The following is a 22,814-nucleotide window of genomic DNA, read 5'->3' as shown; positions in this document are numbered from 1 at the left end:
TGCAAAGATAAAAGGAGCAGGCATCAGGCACGCCTCCAAACATTTGCAGCCCAAGACGCCTTGCTTGACCACACCCCCACGGGTATTCAGCAGTAATTAACATTAAGCAATAAGTGTAAACTTGACTTAGTCACAGCACCCACAGGGCTGGTAAATCTTGTGCCAGCCACCGCGGTCACACAAGAAGCCCAAATTAACTGCAATACGGCGTAAAGAGTGGTATACGCACTATCACTTAACCTAGGATCAAAATGGAGCTGAGCTGTCATAAGCCTAAACTACATCTAAAACCACCATTAAAGTGATCCTAGCAAAACCCTGATAGATCAGACCCACTAAAGCTAGGACACAAACTGGGATTAGACACCCCACTACGCCTAGCCCTAAATCTCGATACTGGCCTTACCAAAGTATCCGCCCGAGAACTACGAGCACAAACGCTTACAACTCTAAGGACTTGGTGGTGTCCCAAACCCACCTAGAGGAGCCTGTTCTGTAATCGATAACCCACCTCTAGCAGCCTACATACCGCCGTCGCCAGCCCACCTCCACTGAGAGCACAATAGTGGGCACAACAGCCTACCCGCTAACAAGACAGGTCAAGGTATAGCTCATGAGGTGGAAGAAATGGGCTACATTGTCTACCCATAGGAAATATGGAAAGAAATATGAAATTATTACTAGAAGGCGGATTTAGCAGTAAAAGAGAATAATAAAGCCTCCTTTAAATTAATCCTGGGACACGTACATACCGCCCGTCACCCTCCTCATAAGCTGCTAATTTCAATAACTAATGGACTCACAAGCTAAAGATGAGGTAAGTCGTAACAAGGGAAGTGTACCGGAAGGTGTACTTAGAATACCAAGGCGTAGCTACAACAAAAGCACTCAGCTTACACCTGAAAGATATCTGTAATTACCCAGATCGCCTTGAAACCCACCTCTAGCCCAACCACATCCAACCTGGAAAAAAGTTAAAAATTAACTTAACAACTTAACTAAAACATTCTATGAACTTAGTATAGGTGATAGAAAAGAACATACTTGCTTTGGAGCTATAGAGATCTCGTATCGTAAGGGAATGATGAAATAATAATGAAAAACCAAGCACCAAACAGCAAAGATAGACCCTTGTACCTCTTGCATCATGATTTAGCAAGAACAATCAAGCAAAACGAATTTAAGCTTGCCACCCCGAAACCCAAGCGAGCTACTTACAAGCAGCTATAGATGAGCGAAACCATCTCTGTTGCAAAAGAGTGGGACGACGTGTCAGTAGAAGTGAAAAGCCAACCGAGCTGGGTGATAGCTGGTTGCCTGCAAGATGAATATAAGTTCCCCCCAAATTTCTCTCCCCAGAATACAAAACAACTCCCACGTAGAAAATTAGGAGCAATTTGAAGGAGGTACAGCTCCTTTGAAAAAGGATACAACCTCTACCAGCGGATAAAAATTAAACACATCAAACTGTGGGCCTTTAAGCAGCCACCAATAAAGAACGCGTCAAAGCTCTACATCAAAAGATTTCAAAAGACCACGATTCCCTCACTACTAACAGGCTAACCTATATCCATAGAAGAATTTATGCTAAAATAAGTAACTTGGGCTCCTCCCCTCTAAAGCGCAAGCTTACATCAAAAGGGGATGTTTACGAATAGGGGATGCTTACGAATAGTGTTGGTATAGGGTAGTTCTGGTTGTAGTACTTTTTGTTTTGATGCGAAGGCTTCTCAGATGATGAATATTAGTATGATTACAGCTGTCATGGAGATTAAGGAGCCAATGGATGATATAGTGTTTCATATGGTGGATGCATCTGGGTAGCCTGAGTATCGTCGAGGCATGCCGGCTACTCCTAGGAAGTGTTGTGGGAAGAATGTTAGGTTTACGCTGGTAAATATTACTCCGAAGTGGGTTTGGCCCATGTTGGGTGTAAGGTGTATGCGGTAAATAGTTGGAACGAGTGGGTAAATCCTGCTAGGATTGCAAATACGGCCCCTATTGACAGTACGTAGTGGAAGTGGGCGACTACATAGTATGTGTTGTGGAGGGCGATATCTAGGGAAGAGTTTGCGAGTACGATCCCAGTCAGGCGTCCGATTGTAAATAGGAAGATAAATCCTAAGGCTCATAATATTGGAGGGTCTCATTTGATAGTTCCGCCATGTAGTGTGGCTAGTCAGCTGAATACTTTGATACCGGTAGGGATGGCGATGAGTATTGTAGCTGATGTGAAGTAGGCTTGTGTGTCTTCGTCTATTATGGCAATATGGCTCTGACCATTCCTATGTAGCCGAATGGTTCTTTTTTCCCTCAATAGTATGCTACTACGTGTGAGATGATTCCAAATCCCGGTAGGATTAGGATGTAGACTTCTGGGTGACCAAAGAATCAGAATAGGTGTTGGTATAATACCGGGTCTCCTCCTCCGGCAGGGTCAAAGAGTGTAGTGTTTAGGTTGCGGTCTGTTAGTAGCATGGTAATGCCGGCGGCCAGTACTGGTTGGGATAGTAGGAGTAGGACGGCGGTGATAAGTACTGATGATAGGAATAGGGGAGTTTGGTATTGGGATAGGGCTGGAGGTTTCATGTTAATGGCTGTTGTAATGAAGTTGATTGCTCCTAGGATTGATGAAATGCCTGCTAGATGAAGGGAGAAAATGGCAAGGTCTACTGAAGCTCCGGCGTGGGCTAGGTTCCCGGCTAGTAGGGGGTATACTGTTCACCCGGTTCCTGCTCCTGCTTCTACTGTGGATGATGCTAGCAGGAGAAGGAAGGAGGGTGGAAGGAGTCAAAAGCTCATGTTGTTTGTGCGGGGAAATGCTATGTTGGGGGCTCCAATTATTACACAGCCAGGCTTGATATGGCAATTAAAAATAGGAGTCCTAAGTTCAGGTCGGTAAGTGGAAATGGTAGGGGGAGGGGAATTCAGATTGTGAGGGCTAAGAGTAGGGCTAGTATGGGGGTTATTATGAAGAGAAATGGGGAGGATGTGCATGGGCGGATGGGTTCTTTGATAAACAGCTTTACTCCGTCTGCTACAGGTTGTAGTAGGCCAAATGGTCCTGTAATGTTTGGGCCCTTTGGGGCTTGTATATAGCTTAGGATTTTTCGTTCCACTAATGTTAGGAAGGCTACGGCAATTAGGATTGGAATATCCTAGGATAAGGATATTAAGAGGTAGGCTAGTAGGGGGTGTAAGGTCATGGGTAGAGGAGAGCTAGGGAGAGGATTTGAACCTCTGGGTAAAGGGCTTAAGCCTTTTGCATTTACCAGTCTCTGCCACGCTAGCAGCCCTTATCTAGGGTATGAAATTTAGTATTTGGTGTCTTGGTAGTAATTTCGATGTGTTCATTCCTTTGAGGGAGGCTTGCCTGAAGTATTGGCCTCACTTTTCTGGTCCTTTCGTACTAGGAAAATTTTGTCCTAGATAGAAACCAACCTGGATTGCTCCGGTCTGAACTCAGATCACGTAGGACTCTTAATCGTTGAAGAAACGAACCCTTAATAGCGGCTGCACCGTTAGGATGTCCTGATCCAACATCAAGGTCGTAAACCTCCTTGTCAATATGGGCTCTTGAAGGAGCTTGCGCTGTTATCCCTGGGGTAGCTTGGTTCATTGATCAGGTATACTGGGTCTGGGTACTATTAGTACGTTGAGGGGTTGCTCTTGGTCAAGAGGGAGGGTCTTGTTTTTGGAGGGTTTGTTTTCCTCCGAGGTCACCCCAATCAGAAAATACGGGCCAGCATTTGATTCTGGTAGGCGTTGGTGGGCTTAGGTTATGTGGGTAGTGGTCGTTGATTTTTAAGTTCCACAGGGTCTTCTCGTCTTATGGGATTATTCCTGCTTTTGCACAGGAAGATCGATTTCACTGGTTGTTCACGAGAGACAGGTAACACCTCCTTTAGCCATTCATACAAGTCCCGATTTATGAGACAATTGATTGCGCTACCTTTGCACGGTTAGGATACCGCGGCCGTTGAACGTTAATGTCACTGGGCAGGCATCACCTTTAATACTTGGTTGGCTAAGGGGTATGTTTTTGGTAAACAGTCGGGCCTTGGGTTTGCCTAGTTCCTTTTGTGAATTTTAATCTTTCTAATAAGCGCTCCTAGTGTTGGGTTAAGAGGGTATGTAGTATGAAGTCTTGTTGTAGTTGTAGAACTAGTTGTGTTTGTTAATAATTGTTTCAATGTAAGCTTGCACATGAGAGGGAAGGAGCCCAAGTTACTGCCATCCTACTACTCATCTACTCAATCCTAACCTCAACCGTATTCCTCACACTCAACACAACCAAAACCCTAAAATTAGCCACAATAATAACCTCCTGAACAAAAGCTCCCTTCCTAAACACAACCATAACATTAACACGCCTTTCAGTAGCAGGTTTACCTCCACTGACAGGATTCCTCCCAAAATGACTCATCATCTACGACCTAACAAAGCAAGATCTAACACCAACAGCAACACTAACAGCAATACTATCCCTGCTAGGACTATTTTTCTACCTACGTCTAGCATACTACTCAACAATCACACTACCCCCAAACTCCACCAACTACATAAAACAGTGGCACACCAACAAAACACCTAACATTTCAACTGCCAGCCTAACCTCATTATACACATTACCCCTGCCGAGCTCCCCGATAATCCTGACAACCACCTAGAAACTTAGGATAACACAAACCAAAGGCCTTCAAAGCCTTAAACAAGAGTTAGAACCTCTTAGTTTCTGCTAAGACTCGCAGGACATTAACCTACATCCCATGAATGCAACTCAAGTGCTTTAATTAAGCTAGGGCCTTACCCTCGACAGGCGGGCTTCGATCCCACAGAATCCTAGTTAACAGCTAGATGCCCAAACCAACAGGCTTCCGTCTAAATAAGGCCCTGGTACATTTCATGGACAGCAATGAGCTTGCAACTCAACATGAACTTCACTACAGAGCCGATAAGAAGAGGAATTGAACCTCTGTAAAAAGGTCTACAGCCTAACGCCTTAACACTCAGCCATCTTACCTGTGACTTTCATTACCCGATGACCATTCTCTACTAACCATAAAGATATGGGCACCCTATACCTCATCTTCGGTGCTTGAGCCGGCATAGTAGGAACAGCCCTAAGCCTACTTGTCCGTGCAGAACTTGGCCAGCCAGGAACCCTACTAGGAGACGACCAAATCTACCAAATCGTCACCGCACATGCCTTCATCATAATTTTCTTTAGAGTTCTACCAATCATAATCGGAGGATTCGGAAACTGACTTGTTCCACTTATAATTGGAGCCCCCGACATAGCATTTCCCCGCACAAACAACATGAGCTTTTGACTCCTTCCACCCTCCTTCCTTCTCCTGCTAGCATCATCCACAGTAGAAGCAGGAGCAGGAACCGGGTGAACAGTATACCCCCTACTAGCCGGGAACCTAGCCCACGCCGGAGCTTCAGTAGACCTTGCCATTTTCTCCCTTCATCTAGCAGGCATTTCATCAATCCTAGGAGCAATCAACTTCATTACAACAGCCATTAACATGAAACCTCCAGCCCTATCCCAATACCAAACTCCCCTATTCCTATCATCAGTACTTATCACCGCCGTCCTACTCCTACTATCCCGACCAGTACTGGCCGCCGGCATTACCATGCTACTAACAGACCGCAACCTAAACACTGCACTCTTTGACCCTGCCGGAGGAGGAGACCCAGTATTATACCAACACCTATTCTGATTCTTTGGTCACCCAGAAGTCTACATCCTAATCCTACCGGGATTTGGAATCATCTCACACGTAGTAGCATACTATTGAGGGAAAAAAGAACCATTCGGCTACATAGGAATGGTCTGAGCCATATTGCCATAATAGACGTAGACACACAAGCCTACTTCACATCAGCTACAATAATCATCGCCATCCCTACCGGTATCAAAGTATTCAGCTGACTAGCCACACTACATGGCGGAACTATCAAATGAGACCCTCCAATATTATGAGCCTTAGGATTTATCTTCCTATTTACAATCGGACGCCTGACTGGGATCGTACTCGCAAACTCTTCCCTAGATATCGCCCTCCACAACACATACTACGTAGTCGCCCACTTCCACTACGTACTGTCAATAGGGGCCGTATTTGCAATCCTAGCAGGATTTACCCACTCATTCCAACTATTTACCGCATACACCTTACACCCAACATGGGCCAAAGCCCACTTCGGAGTAATATTTACCGGCGTAAACCTAACATTCTTCCCACAACACTTCCTAGGAGTAGCCGGCATGCCTCGACGATACTCAGGCTACCCAGATGCATCCACCATATGAAACACTATATCATCCATCGGCTCCTTAACCTCCATAACAGCTGTAATCATACTAATATTCATCATCTGAGAAGCCTTCGCATCAAAACAAAAAGTACTACAACCAGAACTACCCTATACCAACACTGAATGAATCCACGGCTGCCCTCCCCCATACCACACCTTCAAAGAACCAGCCTTTGTTCAAGTACAAGAAAGGAAGGAATCTAACCCTCATATGCTGGTTTCAAGCCAACCGCATCAAACCACTTAGGCTTCTTTCTTATGGCGTGTTAGTAAAACAATTACGTGGCCTTGTCAAGACTAAATTACGGACGAAAGCCCCATACATCCCACATGGCTAACCATTCACAATTCGGATTCCAAGAGGCCTCATCCCCCATCATAGAAGAACTAGTCGAATTCCACGACCATGCCCTTATGGTTGCACTAACAATCTGCAGCCTAGTCTTAGACCTACTAGCACTCATACTCATAGAAAAATTCTCTTCCAACACCACTGATGCCCAAGAAGGAGAACTAATCCGAACAATCTTACCAGCCATTGTCCTTATCCTACTTGCCCTCCCATCGCTACAAATCCTTTATATATTAGACGAAATCGAAGAACCTGACCTAACACTAAAAGCCATCGGCCATCAATGATACTGATCCTACGAATACACAGACTTCAAAGACCTTACATTCCACTCATACATAATCCCCCCAACAGAACTTCCCACAGGCCACTTCCGCCTACTAGAAGTCGACCATCGAGTTATCATCCCCATAACATCCCACGTACGTGTCATCGTAACCGCAAATGATGTACTTCACTCTTGGGCCGTGCCAACACTAGGAGTAAAAACAGACGCCATTCCAGGACGACTAAACCAGACATCATTCATCACTACCCGTCCTGGCATCTTCTATGGCCAATGCTCAGAAATTTGCGGCGATAACCACAGCTACATACCAATCGTAGTAGAATCAACACCACTTACCCACTTCGAAAACTGATCCTCACTCCTATCATCCTAATCATTAAGAAGCTGTGAAACAGCACCAGCCTTTTAAGCTAGAGAAAGAGGACCTAACCCCTCCTTAATGATATGCCACAATTAAATCCAAACCCATGGTTCCTCGTTATACCACTAACATGATTTACATTCCTTCTAATCATCCAACCAAAAGTACTGTCATTCCTACAAACCAACTCCCCCTCCACTAAATCCATCCCACCATATAAAACCACCCCATGAACTTGACCATGAACCTAAGCTTCTTCGACCAGTTTGCAACTCCATACCTCATAGGCATCCCACTAATTCTCATCTCAATACTATTTCCTGCACTATTAATTCCATCGCCAAACAACCGATGATTCACTAACCGCCTTCACACTGTGCAATCATGACTACTCAACCTCATTACAAAACAACTAATATTCCCACTAAACAAAAACAGACATAAACGAGCCCTAACCCTAACCTCCCTAATAATATTACTCCCATCAATCAACCTACTAGGCCTCCTCCCATACACATTCACTCCAACCACCCAATTATCTATGAACATAGCCCTAGCCTTCCCACTCGGACTAGCTACGCTCCTCACACGCCTACGAAACCAACCCCCTGCATCCCTAGGCCATCTCCTACCAGTAGGCACACCCACCCCACTTATCCCAGCATTAATCCTAATCGAAACAATCAGCCTCCTCATTCGCCCACTAGCCCTAGGACTACGACTAACCGCAAACCTAACCGCAGGACATCTACTAATCCAACTCATTTCCACAGCCACTTCAATCCTCCTACCAATCTTACCAGCCCTATCAGCCCTTACTGCCACAGTCCTAATACTCCTCACCATCCTAGAAATCGCACTAGCCATAATCCAGGCCTACGTCTTCGCATTACTACTAAGCCTCTACTTACAAGAAAATATTTAATGGCCCACCAAGCACACTCATACCACATAGTAGATCCAAGCCCATGACCCATCTTTGGAGCAATCGCTGCTCTACTTACCACATCCGGTCTAATCATATGATTCCACCACAATCGAAAACCAAGCAATCCATGCACTCACCCTAACAATCTACTAGGATTCTACTTCACAGCTCTCCAAGCTATAGAATACTACGAAGCACCATTCTCAATCGCTGACGGAGTATATGGCTCAACATTCTTCATTGCCACAGGATTCCACGGACTACACGTAATCATCGGCTCATCATTTCTATCTATCTGTCTACTACGACTTATCAAGTCTGGGTTTAACCCCAGAGAAGAGCAATTAACATAATCACATTTATATTACTTCTATCCCTTACACTAACCATCATCCTAACCACATTAAACTTCTGACTAACACAAATCACCCCTGACTCAGAAAAACTATCCCCCTATGAGTGCGGATTTGATCCACTAGCATCTGCCCGACTCCCTTTCTCAATCCGATTCTTCCTCAGTAGCAATCCTATGCCTCCTATTTGACCTAGAAATCGCACTACTACTCACCCTCCCATGAGCAACCCAACTTCAAGCTCCAACCACCACCCTAACCGGAACTTCAACAATTACCCTCCTACTCACACTCGGATTAATCTGTGAATGAATACAAGGGGGCCTAGAATGAGCAGAATAAATAATAAGAGAGTTAGTCTAAAAAAGACAGTTGATTTCGACTCAACAAATCATAGCTCAACCCTATGACTTTCTCTACGTCACTACTACACCTAAGCTTCTCCTCAGCCTTTACCCTAAGTAGCCTAGGACTAGCATTCCACCGAACTCATTTGATCTCAGCCCTCCTACGCCTAGAAAGCCTAATGCTATCCACATACACAGCCTTATCAACTTATCAACCATCATCACCACACAGCTTACTAATCGCCACCATAAGCCTCTTCTGACTAACCCCAACATGCTACCCGCACAAGACCATAACCCAATGAACAGGGATTGATCAAATTTCATCACCCCTAATAACACTCTCATGCTGACTACTCCCACTAATAATAATAACGAGCCAAAACCACCTACACACCGAACCCCCCATACGCAAACCAACCTTCATCACTACCCTAATCTCAATTCAACCATTTATCATCCTAGCTTTCTCAGCCATAGAACTAATAATGTTCTACATTACATTTGAAGCAACCCTCATCCCAACTCTAATCCTAATTACCCGCTGAGGTGATCAACCAGAACGTCTAAGCACTGGCATCTACCTCCTATTCTACACCCTCATCAGCTCCTTACCCCTACCAGTAACCATCCTCAACCTACACACACAAATCGGAACCCTACGCTTAACCATACTAAACTTAATAAACTCCCCCTAAACACTTCATGAACCAACCTATTATCAGGAATAGCCCTACTCATAGCATTCATGGTAAAAGCCCCCCTATAGGGAATGCACTTATGACTACCCAAAGCTCACGTAGAAGCACCAATCGCAGCCTCCATACTACTCGCTGCCCTACTACTAAAACTAGGAGGATATGGCATGATACGAATTACAACCCTTATAGCCCCCCTAATAAACTACCTGCACTACCCATTCCTTGCCCTATCACTATGAGGAGCACTAATAACAAGCTCCACCTGCCTTCGCCAAACCGACCTAAAAGCACTCATTGCCTACTCATCACTAAGCCACATAGGATTAGTCATCGCCGCTGGAGTAATCCAAACCCAATGATCTTTCGCCGGTGCAATAATCCTAATAATCTCCCACGGCCTCACCTCATCCATACTATTCTGCCTAGCCAACACAAATTACGAACGCACACATAGCCGAATCCTTCTCCTAACACGCAACCTACAACCCATCCTCCCACTAACAGCCACATGATGACTACTAGCCAACTTAACAAACATAGCTCTCCCACCAACAACCAATTTAATAGCAGAACTTACCGTCATAATCACACTATTCAACTGATCCAACTACACCATCATTCTAACCGGAGCAGCTACCCTACTAACCGCTGCATACACACTATTCATAATACTAACAACACAACGAGGAGCTACGCCAACCCACATCACCACTATCCAAAACTCAAACACACGACAACATCTCCTAATAACACTCCACATCCTCCCAATACTCCTATTAATCCGCAAGCCAGAACTTATCTCTGGACTCCCCATATCCAAGTATAGTTTTCAACCAAACATTAGACTGCGATTCTAAAAATAGAAGTTAGACCCTTCTTACCTGCCAAGGGGAAGTTCAACCAGCAGGGACTGCTAACTCCTGCATCTGAGGCTAAAGTCTCAGCCCCCTTTACTTTTAAAGGATAGAAGCAATCCACTGGTCTCAGGAACCATCCACCTTGGTGCAAATCCAAGTAAAAGTAATGGAACTAACATTACTATGAAATACATCCATACTACTTACACTAGCACTAGTCCTAACACCAACAATCCCCCCATTCCTCTCAAAAAAACATCAAAACTCACCAAACACCATCACCCGCACTATCAAAACCGCTTTCTTCACCAGCCTAATCCCCATAACACTCTTCCTACACGCAGGCACAGAAAGCATGATCTCCTGCTGAGAATGAAAATTCATCACCAACTTTAAAGTCACTATAAGCCTCAAAATAGCCCTATACTCCACAATATTTTTCCCAATCGCATTATTTGTAACATGATCCATCCTCCAATTCGCATCAAGATACATAAACACCGAACCATACATTAACAAATTCTTCTCTCACCTACTACTATTCCTAATTCCTATACTACACAGCTGCACTCCAACCTATCCTATACAATCGAATTGGAGATATTGGACTTATCCTAAGCATAGCCCGACTTGCATCCACCATAAACTTCGGAGAAATACAACAAGCCCTCTCCAACAACCAAACCCCAACACTCCCACTGCTAGGCCTAATCTTGGCCGCAACAGGAAAATCAGCCCAATTTGGACTTCACCCATGACTACCCGCCGCCATAGAAGGCCCAACCCCAGTATCCGCCCTGCTACATTCAAGCACAATAGTTGCAGCTGGAATCTTCCTACTCATTTGCACCCACCCGCTACTCTCCAACAACCAAACTGCCATAACCCTATGCCTATGCCTAGCAGCCCTATCCACACTTTTCGCCACCACATGCGCTCTGACACAAAACGACATTAGGAAAATCATTGCCTTCTCCACATCAAGACAACTAGGACTAATAATAGTCACTATCGGCCTAAACCTGCCACAACTAGCATTCCTACACATCTCAACATACGCCTTCTTCAAAGCCATACTATTGCTCTGCTCAGGATCCACCATCCACAACCTAAATGGGAAACATAACTTCCGAAAAATAGGAGGCCTACAAAAAACACTCCCAACAACAACTTCATGCCTAACCATCGGCAACCTCGCCCTTATAGGCACCCCATTCCTAGCCGGATTCTACTCAAAAGACCTAATCATCCAAAGCCTAAACACCTCATACCTAAATACTCGAGCCCTACTAACCACCCTGCTAGCCACAACATTTACCTCAACCTACAGCCTACGAATAACCATAATAGTCCAAACAGGATTCACTCGCATCCCTGCAATCACACTTATAAACGAAAACGACCCAAAAATCATCAGCCCAATCACCCGACTGGCATTAGGCAGCATTATAGCTGGCTTACTCATCACATCACACATTACCCCAACCAAAACACCTCCCATAACCATACCAACATACATCAAAACTGCAGCCCTACTACTAACAATCCTAGGCATCATCCTAGCTACCGAACTCACAAACATAACCCACACATTAACTCACCCCAAACAAAACATATACTCAAACTTCTCCTCCACACTAGGCTACTTCAACCCACTCATACACCGCCTAACCTCCACAAACCTAATACACACCGGACAAAAGATCTCCTCCCATCTCATTGACCTATCATGATACAAAAAAATAGGACCAGAAGGAATCGCCGATTTACATCTGATCGCAACTAAAACCTCCACTACCCTCCACACACGACTCATCAAAACCTACCTGGGATCATTCGCCCTATCTATCTTAATCCTCCGAAGAATATCTAGAACATACTAATGGCCCCAAATCTACGCAAACATCACCCTCTCCGAAAAATGATCAACAACTCCCTAATCGACCTACCAACCCCCTCCAACATTTCCTCCTGATGGAACTTTGGATCCTTACCAGGAGTATGCCTAATCACACAAATCCTAACAGGCCTACTACTAGCAATACATTATACTGCAGACACAACCCTAACCTTTTCATCCATTGCCCACACATGCCGAAATGTCCAATACGGCTGACTAATCCGCAACCTACACGCAAACGGAGCCTCAATATTATTCATTTGCATCTACCTTCATATCAGACGAGGCTTTTATTACGGCTCAGACCTTAACAAAGAAACCTGAAACACAGGAGTTATTCTACTCCTAACACTCATAGCAACCGCCTTCATAGGTTACGTCCTCCCATGAGGCCAAATATCATTCTGAGGTGCCACTGTAATCACCAACCTATTCTCCGCCATCCCATACATTGGCCAAACCCTAGTAGAATGGGCCTGAGGAGGATTCTCAGTAGACAACCCCACACTAACTCGCTTCTTTGCTCTACACTTCCGCCTACCATTCGCAATCGCAGGCCTAACCCTAATTCACCTTACCTTCCTCCGCAAATCGGGCTCAAACAACCCCCTAGGCCTCCAATCTAACTGCGACAAAATCCCATTTCACCCATACTTCTCACTAAAAGACCTAACAGGATTCATGTAGGTGTAATAGCTCTAGCAGCTTCCATACTAATCCATACTAATCCTCTTCTTAGCCCCACTCCTACACAAATCAAAACAACGAACCATAACCTGCCACCCCCTATCCCAAGTCCTAGTCTGAATCCTAGGAACTAACCTACTCATCCGAACATGAATCGGCAGCCAGCCAGTAGAACATCCATTCATCATCATTGGCCAAATAGTCTTCCTCACTTACTTCACAATCCTCCTAATCCTCTTCCCAATCATTACCACACTAGAAAACAAACTACTCAATTACTAAAATACTCTAATAGTTTATACAAAAACATTGGTCTTGTAAACCAAAGACTGAAGAACCCATCTTCTTAGAGTTTATTCCCCAACCCCCTTCTCCCCCCGCAAAGGGACATTTTGTTCTGGATCCATGTACTATTACATAATATTCATGTCCACATGATACACTACCTGCATGTCCTAAATCCATTAATACCTAATTGGATACTAACTTCACAGAATTCATCCTACTTTCAAAGTACCCTCCCCTCTGGCGTAGCCCGAAAAAGCCTAGTGAAATGGGTTACCGACCCGAGCAATGTCAGTTTATACATGAACTACATACTCCAGAACACGGTGAATGCTAGATATACATAATACTAATGGTAACGGGACCATCCATGAAACACTTCTTGTAGCGCCTATTTCTAAAGGACTGGGTTATTTATTGATCGTACACCTCACGTGAAATCAGCAACGCACCGCATATAAGATCCTAAGATACTAGCTTCAGGCCCATTCTTTCCCCCTACACCCCTCACACTACTTGTTCTTTTGCGCCTCTGGTTCCTTTTTCAGGGCCATAGCACTTATTAAGCCTCTAACCTTGCTATTCACAGATACATTCATACTATTTCAGGTACACTTTGCCTCGTAATCGCGGCATCCGGGTGGTTCTCTTCTGTTGGTTCTTTTTTTTTTCTTGGAATCCTCACAGGTGGCCCATGGTAGCTAGAGCAGGAGCATACAATCTAAGACGTGGGCTACGGTGGCCCGCGGGCTTGTCATCACTTTCAGGGATTGCTGAATGAGACGGTGTCAAGAGTCCGGGGAATCATATCAACACTGATGCACTTGGTTTATCATTCACTACTATGATTTTGCTAGATCTCCTCATGGTGCTATTTTATCCATGTTCACAGGACATATTTTTCCGCTTTACACTTCCTCTAACTTTTCTACCAAAACTAGGAACTTTTGACTAAATTTTTATCTCTTCACCATCACAAATTTTTTCATTACCTATTCATGTTTTTTTCGTTTGACATTTCCGCTGAAGTTACAGTATTAAACGAATACAATAAATACGCAAAATGTTCAACATATATTCCACAAATCATCACGATCTAACATCACATATTCTCCTAAAATCTCTATAAAATCCAAAACAACGTTCCATACACAAAACATTACATTTCACACACAACAAGTAACTAACCACACCACCTAAACATCATCAGAAAAAGAGGAATCGAACCCTTACCTCCAACTCCCAAAGCTGGTATTCTATATTAAACTATTTTCTGCCCCACGAGACAACCCCCGCACAAGCTCCAACAACACAAACAATGTCAACAGCAGCCCCCACCCCTCGCCGCTGGAGTTACATTAATGTATTAAACCTCTCACTACTCATTATATTTATCCCATCACAACCCTCCACTATTAACCCAACCACCCTACAAACAACAAACACAACGTCCCCGTAGCTTAAACCCAAAGCATGCCACTGAAGATGCCAAGATGGCTAACCACACTACCCAAGGACAAAAGACTTAGTCCTAACCTTACAGTTAGTTTTTGCTAGACATATACATGCAAGTATCCGCGACCCACTGTAAATGCCCTTAACCTCTTGCAAAGATAAAAGGAGCAGGCATCAGGCACGCCTCCAAACATTTGCAGCCCAAGACGCCTTGCTTGACCACACCCCCACGGGTATTCAGCAGTAATTAACATTAAGCAATAAGTGTAAACTTGACTTAGTCACAGCACCCACAGGGCTGGTAAATCTTGTGCCAGCCACCGCGGTCACACAAGAAGCCCAAATTAACTGCAATACGGCGTAAAGAGTGGTATACGCACTATCACTTAACCTAGGATCAAAATGGAGCTGAGCTGTCATAAGCCTAAACTACATCTAAAACCACCATTAAAGTGATCCTAGCAAAACCCTGATAGATCAGACCCACTAAAGCTAGGACACAAACTGGGATTAGACACCCCACTACGCCTAGCCCTAAATCTCGATACTGGCCTTACCAAAGTATCCGCCCGAGAACTACGAGCACAAACGCTTACAACTCTAAGGACTTGGTGGTGTCCCAAACCCACCTAGAGGAGCCTGTTCTGTAATCGATAACCCACCTCTAGCCCAAAGCAGCCTACATACCGCCGTCGCCAGCCCACCTCCACTGAGAGCACAACAGTGGGCACAACAGCCTACCCGCTAACAAGACAGGTCAAGGTATAGCTCATGAGGTGGAAGAAATGGGCTACATTGTCTACCCATAGGAAATATGGAAAGAAATATGAAATTATTACTAGAAGGCAGATTTAGCAGTAAAGGAGAATAATAAAGCCTCCTTTAAATTAATCCTGGGACACGTACATACCGCCCGTCACCCTCCTCATAAGCTGCTAATTCCAATAACTAATGTACTCACAAGCTAAAGATGAGGTAAGTCGTAACAAGGGAAGTGTACCGGAAGGTGTACTTAGAATACCAAGGCGTAGCTACAACAAAAGCACTCAGCTTACACCTGAAAGATATCTGTAATTACCCAGATCGCCTTGAAACCCACCTCTAGCCCAACCACATCCAACCTGGAAAAAAGTTAAAAATTAACTTAACAACTTAACTAAAACATTCTATGAACTTAGTATAGGTGATAGAAAAGAACATACTTGCTTTGGAGCTATAGAGATCTCGTATCGTAAGGGAATGATGAAATAATAATGAAAAACCAAGCACCAAACAGCAAAGATAGACCCTTGTACCTCTTGCATCATGATTTAGCAAGAACAATCAAGCAAAACGAATTTAAGCTTGCCACCCCGAAACCCAAGCGAGCTACTTACAAGCAGCTATAGATGAGCGAAACCATCTCTGTTGCAAAAGAGTGGGACGACGTGTCAGTAGAAGTGAAAAGCTAACCGAGCTGGGTGATAGCTGGTTGCCTGCGAGACGAATTTAAGTTCCCCCCTAATTTCTCTCCCCAGAATACAAAACAACTCCCACGTAGAAAATTAGGAGCAATTTGAAGGAGGTACAGCTCCTTTGAAAAAGGATACAACCTCTACCAGCGGATAAAAATTAAACACATCAAACTGTGGGCCTTTAAGCAGCCACCAATAAAGAACGCGTCAAAGCTCTACATCAAAAGATTTCAAAACACCACGACTCCCTCACTACTAACAGGCTAACCTATATCCATAGAAGAATTTAAGCTAAAATAAGTAACTTGGGCTCCTCCCTGCTCAAGCGCAAGCTTACATCAAAACAATTATTAACAGACACAACTAGTACTACAACTACAACAAGACTTCATACTACAGACCCTCTTAACCCAACACTAGGAGCACTTAATAGAAAGATTAAAATTCACAAAAGGAACTAGGCAAACCCAAGGCCCGACTGTTTACCAAAAACATACCCCTTAGCCAACCAAGTATTAAAGGTGATGCCTGCCCAGTGACATTAACATTCAACGGCTGCGGTATCCTAATCGTGCGAAGGTAGCGCAATCAATTGTCTCATAAATCGGGACTTGTATGAATCGCTAAAGGAGGTGTTACCTGTCTCTTGTGAACAACCAGTGAAATTGATCTTCCTGTGCAAAAGCAGGAATAATCCCATAAGACGAGAAGACCCTGTGGAACTTAAAAATCAACGACCACTACCCACATAACCTAAGCCCACCAACGCCTACCAGAATCAAATTCTGACCCGTATTTTCTGGTTGGGGTGACCTTGGAGGAAAACAAACCCTCCAAAAACAAGACCCTCCCTCTTGACCAAGCGCAACCCCTCAACGTACTAATAGTACCCAGACCCAGTATACCTGATCAATGAACCAAGCCACCCCAGGGATAACAGCGCAAGCTCCTTCAAGAGCCCATATCGACAAGGAGGTTTACGACCTTGATGTTGGATCAGGACATCCTTATTAAGAGTCCTACGTGATCTGAGTTCAGACCGGAGCAATCCAGGTCGGTTTCCATCTAGGACAAACTTTTCCTAGTACGAAAGGACCGGAAAAGTGAGGCCAATACTTCAGGCAAGCCTCCCTCAAAGGAATGAACACATCGAAATTACTACCAAGACACCAAATACTAAATTTCATACCCTAGATAAGAGCTGCTAGCGTGGCAGAGACTGGTAAATGCAAAAGGCTTAAGCCCTTTACCCAGAGGTTCAAATCCTCTCCCTAGCTCTCCTCTACCCATGACCTTACACCCCCTACTAGCCTACCTCTTAATATCCTTATCCTAGGTTATTCCAATCCTAATTGCCGTAGCCTGCCTTCCTAACATTAGTGGAACGAAAAATCCTAAGCTATATACAAGCCCCAAAGGGCCCAAACATTACAGGACCATTTGGCCTACTTCAACCCGTAGCAGACGGAGTAAAGCTGTTTATCAAAGAACCCATCCGCCCATGCACATCCTCCCCATTTCTCTTCATCATAACCCCCATACTAGCCCTACTCTTAGCCCTCACAATCTGAATTCCCCTCCCCCTACCATTTCCACTTACCGACCTGAACTTAGGACTCCTATTTTTAATTGCCATATCAAGCCTGGCTGTGTACTCAAGCTTGTGCTCAGGATGGGCCTCCAACTCAAAATACTCTTTAATCGGAGCACTACGAGCAGTAGCCCAAACCATCTCATATGAAGTCACCCTCGCCATTATCCTTCTCTCAATCATCATTCTAAGTGGCAACTACACCCTAGACACCCTAGCCACAACCCAAGAACCCCTATACCTGATCTTCTCCTCCGGGCCACTTACAATAATATGATTCATCTCAACCCTAGCCGAAACAAACCATGCTTGAGCCGGCATAGTAGGAACAGCCCTAAGCCTACTTATCCATGCAGAACTTGGCCAGCCAGGAACCCTACTAGGAGACGACCAAATCTACCAAATCGTCACCGCACATGCCTTCGTCATAGTCTTCTTTAGAGTTCTACCAATCATAATTGGAGGATTCGGAAACTGACTTGTTCCACTTATAATTGGAGCCCCCGACATAGCATTTCCCCGCACAAACAACATGAGCTTTTGACTCCTTCCACCCTCCTTCCTTCTCCTGCTAGCATCATCCACAGTAGAAGCAGGAGCAGGAACCGGGTGAACAGTATACCCCCTACTAGCCGGGAACCTAGCCCACGCCGGAGCTTCAATAGATCTTTCCATTTTTTCCCTTCATCTATCAGGCATTTCATCAATCCTAGGAGCAATCAACTTCATTACAACAGCCATTAACATGAAACCTCCAGCCCTATCCCAATACCAAACTCCCCTATTCCTATCATCAGTACTTATCACCGCCGTCCTACTCCTACTATCCCGACCAGTACTTGCTGCTGGCATTACCATGCTACTAACAGACCGCAACCTAAACACTACACTCTTTGACCCCACCAGAGGAGGAGACCCGGTATTATACCAACACCTATTCTGATTCTTTGGTCACCCAGAAGTCTACATCCTAATCCTACCGGGATTTGGAATCATCTCACACGTAGTAGCATACTATTGAGGGAAAAAAGAACCATTCGGCTACATAGAAATGGTCTGAGCCATATTGTCTATTGGATTCCTCGCACTCATCATATGGGCCCACCACATATTCCCCGTAGGATTAGACGTAGGCACACGAGCCTGCTTCACATCAGCTACAATACTCATCGCCATCCCTACCGGTATCAAAGTATTCAGCTGACTAGCCACACTACATGGCAGAACTATCAAATGAGACCCTCCAATATTATGAGCCTTAGGATTTATCTTCCTATTTACAATCGGACGCCTGACTGGGATCGTACTCGCAAACTCTTCCCTAGATATCGCCCTCCACAACACATACTACGTAGTCGCCCACTTCCACTACGTACTGTCAATAGGGGCCGTATTTGCAATCCTAGCAGGATTTACCCACTCATTCCAACTATTTACCGCATACACCTTACACCCAACATGGGCCAAAGCCCACTTCGGAGTAATATTTACCGGCGTAAACCTAACATTCTTCCCACAACACTTCCTAGGAGTAGCCGGCATGCCTCGACGATACTCAGGCTACCCAGATGCATCTACCATATGAAACACTATATCATCCATCGGCTCCTTAATCTCCATGACAGCTGTAATCATACTAATATTCATCATCTGAGAAGCCTTCGCATCAAAACAAAAAGTACTACAACCAGAACTACCCTATACCAACACTGAATGAATCCACGGCTGCCCTCCCCCATACCACACCTTCGAAGAACCAGCCTTTGTTCAAGTACAAGAAAGGAAGGAATCGAACTCACATATGCTGGTTTCAAGCCAACCGCATCAAACCACTTAGGCTTCTTTCTTATGGCGTGTTAGTAAAACAATTACGTGGCCTTGTCAAGACTAAATTACGGATGAAAGCCCCGTACATCCCACATGGCTAACCATTCACAATTTGGATTCCAAGAGGCCTCATCCCCCATCATAGAAGAACTAGTCGAATTCCACGACCATGCCCTTATGGTTGCACTAACAATCTGCAGCCTAGTCTTAGACCTACTAGCACTCATACTCATAGAAAAATTCTCTTCCAACACCATTGATGCCCAAGAAGTAGAACTAATCTGAACAATCTTACCAGCCATTGTCCTTATCCTACTTGCCCTCCCATCGCTACAAATCCTTTACATAATAGACGAAATCGAAGAACCTGACCTAACACTAAAAGCCATCGGCCATCAATGATACTGATCCTACGAATACACAGGCTTCAAAGACCTTACATTCCACTCACACATAATCCCCCCAACAGAACTTCCCACAGGCCACTTCCGCCTACTAGAAGTCGACCATCGAGTTATCATCCCCATAACATCCCACGTACGTGTCATCGTAACCGCAAATGATGTACTTCACTCTTGGGCCGTGCCAACACTAGGAGTAAAAACAGACGCCATTCCAGGACGACTAAACCAGACATCATTCATCACTACCCGTCCTGGCATCTTCTATGGCCAATGCTCAGAAATTTGCGGCGATAACCACAGCTACATACCAATCGTAGTAGAATCAACACCACTTACACACTTCGAAAACTGATCCTCACTCCTATCATCCTAATCATTAAGAAGCTGTGAAACAGCACCAGCCTTTTAGGCTAGAGAAAGAGGACCTAACCCCTCCTTAATGATATGCCACAATTAAATCCAAACCCATGGTTTCTCGTTATACCACTAACATGATTTACATTCCTTCTAATCATCCAACCAAAAGTACTGTCATTCCTACAAACCAACTCCCCCTCCACTAAATCCATCCCACCATATAAAACCACCCCATGAACTTGACCATGAACCTAAGCTTCTTCGACCAATTTGCAACTCCATACCTCATAGGCATCCCACTAATTCTCATCTCAATACTATTTCCTGCACTATTAATTCCATCGCCAAACAACCGATGAATCACTAACCGCCTTCACACTGTGCAATCATGACTACTCAACCTCATTACAAAAAAAACTAATAATCCCACTAAACAAAAACGGCCAAAAATGAGCCCTAATCCTATTCTTCCTAATAATACTACTCCTATCAAGTTTGAGTTGGAATTAGGGTTAGGGTTTCGGTAAGGGTTAGGTTTAGGGTTAGGATAAGGGTTCGTGTTAGGGTTAGGTATACAGTTAGGGTGAGAAATATGAGTAAACTGTCTGTTCCAGCACTGACAGAGTCACCAATAGAGTTCTGGAACAAGCTGTGTCGTTCAAGACATTCACAGACAATCTGGAAAACTGAAATAGAAGTAGAGTAAGAAAGTTTATTAATGACAAATACCTTTTTCAACATGGGAGCAACAATACTACAAAAAACTAAAATGCATTTTAGACTAGTCTAATCTTATTCATTCTAAATGAACTATTCTTTCCTCTCTTTATCCCTATCAGTGCCTATTTGGTAGACATTTTTATTAGGTAAATAAAAATACGCTTGAATTACTCCTATGGATACACTGAGCTTCCATAAAAAAGGTTATAGCTAGGTTTAGAGAGTTGGATTTATTATTTCAATAAAAGGCTTACTAGCATATTAATTCTTTCAAGATTTTGCACACTATTTTGTGAAAAAAGCCACGCTTGAATCTGGTGACCATGTGGCAGCTGCAAAAAAACCCAAATTTTGTCATTTGGATACTAATTTTCACGTGGTTTTATTTAAATTAAACCTTTTTTTTGGTAAGGAAGATGAGTCACAGCAATGCAGGATCCAGGAGGTCTTTTCCAAGCTGGGGATTCATGATCCTGTGACTCCATTCTATGTTTAACTTTACTGTAAAGTAGCCTATGAGATTTTACGAGCACTTTGTTCATAAACCAAATTGTATGCGAAAAAAAATTTGAAATTAACCTATTTCTTTTGGGTTTACAGAAGCTGTATTTTCTGTTTGCTGAAATCTAAGCCTGTTTTGTTCTTTTAATTTTTTCTCTGACTACAGTTGGAGGGGTACACGGAGCACTTGTTTCTTAGAAGCAGGTTTTTTGCTTTAAAGAGAGCTAAGCTCAGGTCTCTTCAGATTTTAGTCTGCTATTAAAGCCTATAAAGATGTTAAATATCTGAAGTGAAATTTTGAAATGGACAGTTTTCTTTGACAGTACAGGAATTTGAAGCCTAACGTTTGTCAATAAATAGCACATATCAAAACTACAAAGTTCCATAGATAGCTCATGACACAGAAGAAACAATATAGGACAATAAACTTCCAAGGAAAGCATTTGAAGTTCTGTACTTACACATACAACACTGTTCTGCAATCATCAACTCATCCAGCATCTCCAACAGTAAGAGGATCACAGCCTCTTTCCAGTTCAAAACCGTCAAAAGCAGCTTCATGACCTATTCAAATTAAATGTCGGTTATTTCCTAATATACCCACAGCTTACCTGATCTGCCCCAAGCTTAAAAGAAATTACTTGGTTACCATAAATCAAGTCACAGAGCACTCATCATTTCAATTAGTCTTATTTGGTTTGAGAAAGATACATAGAAAAAGCAGAAGTGGGGAAACTTTCTATAGTGTTTTTGAAGTATCATTTACTAAAGACACCTGTAACTGGTGATAATTGTTCTTGTCATTGAAAAGTTACTATAGACATCAGGAAAACTTTTTTTCCTTTTTTACTAGAGTAACTATACAAAAATCAGGCAGCACAATATCGGAAGTACAGGAAGTTAAAAGCTTGTCTCTTGAATTATAGAATAACAAGATGGCAGGTACGAACAATCAATTCCTAAGAAGGTGGAGAAGTGTCATGCACGGAAATACAGACGTAGAAATTTCCTTACAGAAATTACTAACCTTAAACTCTCATTTCACTCAATGTTTAATCATTAATTGGCCAGAAAATTGAAAAAAAAATAAAATTATTGTTTTTAGAAGTATTTAT

At 43.7% G+C, this 22,814-nt stretch overlaps 1 pseudogene; it reads left to right on the top strand.

Moving 5' to 3' along the window:
- The first annotated feature begins 12,400 nt into the window (after positions 1–12,400).
- LOC138728344 (cytochrome b-like) lies at positions 12,401–13,420 on the top strand (annotated as a pseudogene).
- The last annotated feature ends 9,394 nt before the right edge of the window (positions 13,421–22,814 follow it).

Source organism: Phaenicophaeus curvirostris, chromosome 18 (genome assembly GCF_032191515.1).
Source record: "Phaenicophaeus curvirostris isolate KB17595 chromosome 18, BPBGC_Pcur_1.0, whole genome shotgun sequence".
Taxonomy (NCBI): domain Eukaryota; kingdom Metazoa; phylum Chordata; class Aves; order Cuculiformes; family Cuculidae; genus Phaenicophaeus; species Phaenicophaeus curvirostris.
Note: the sequence above shows the minus strand (reverse complement) of the source record. Positions and strands in the feature narration are given on the sequence as shown.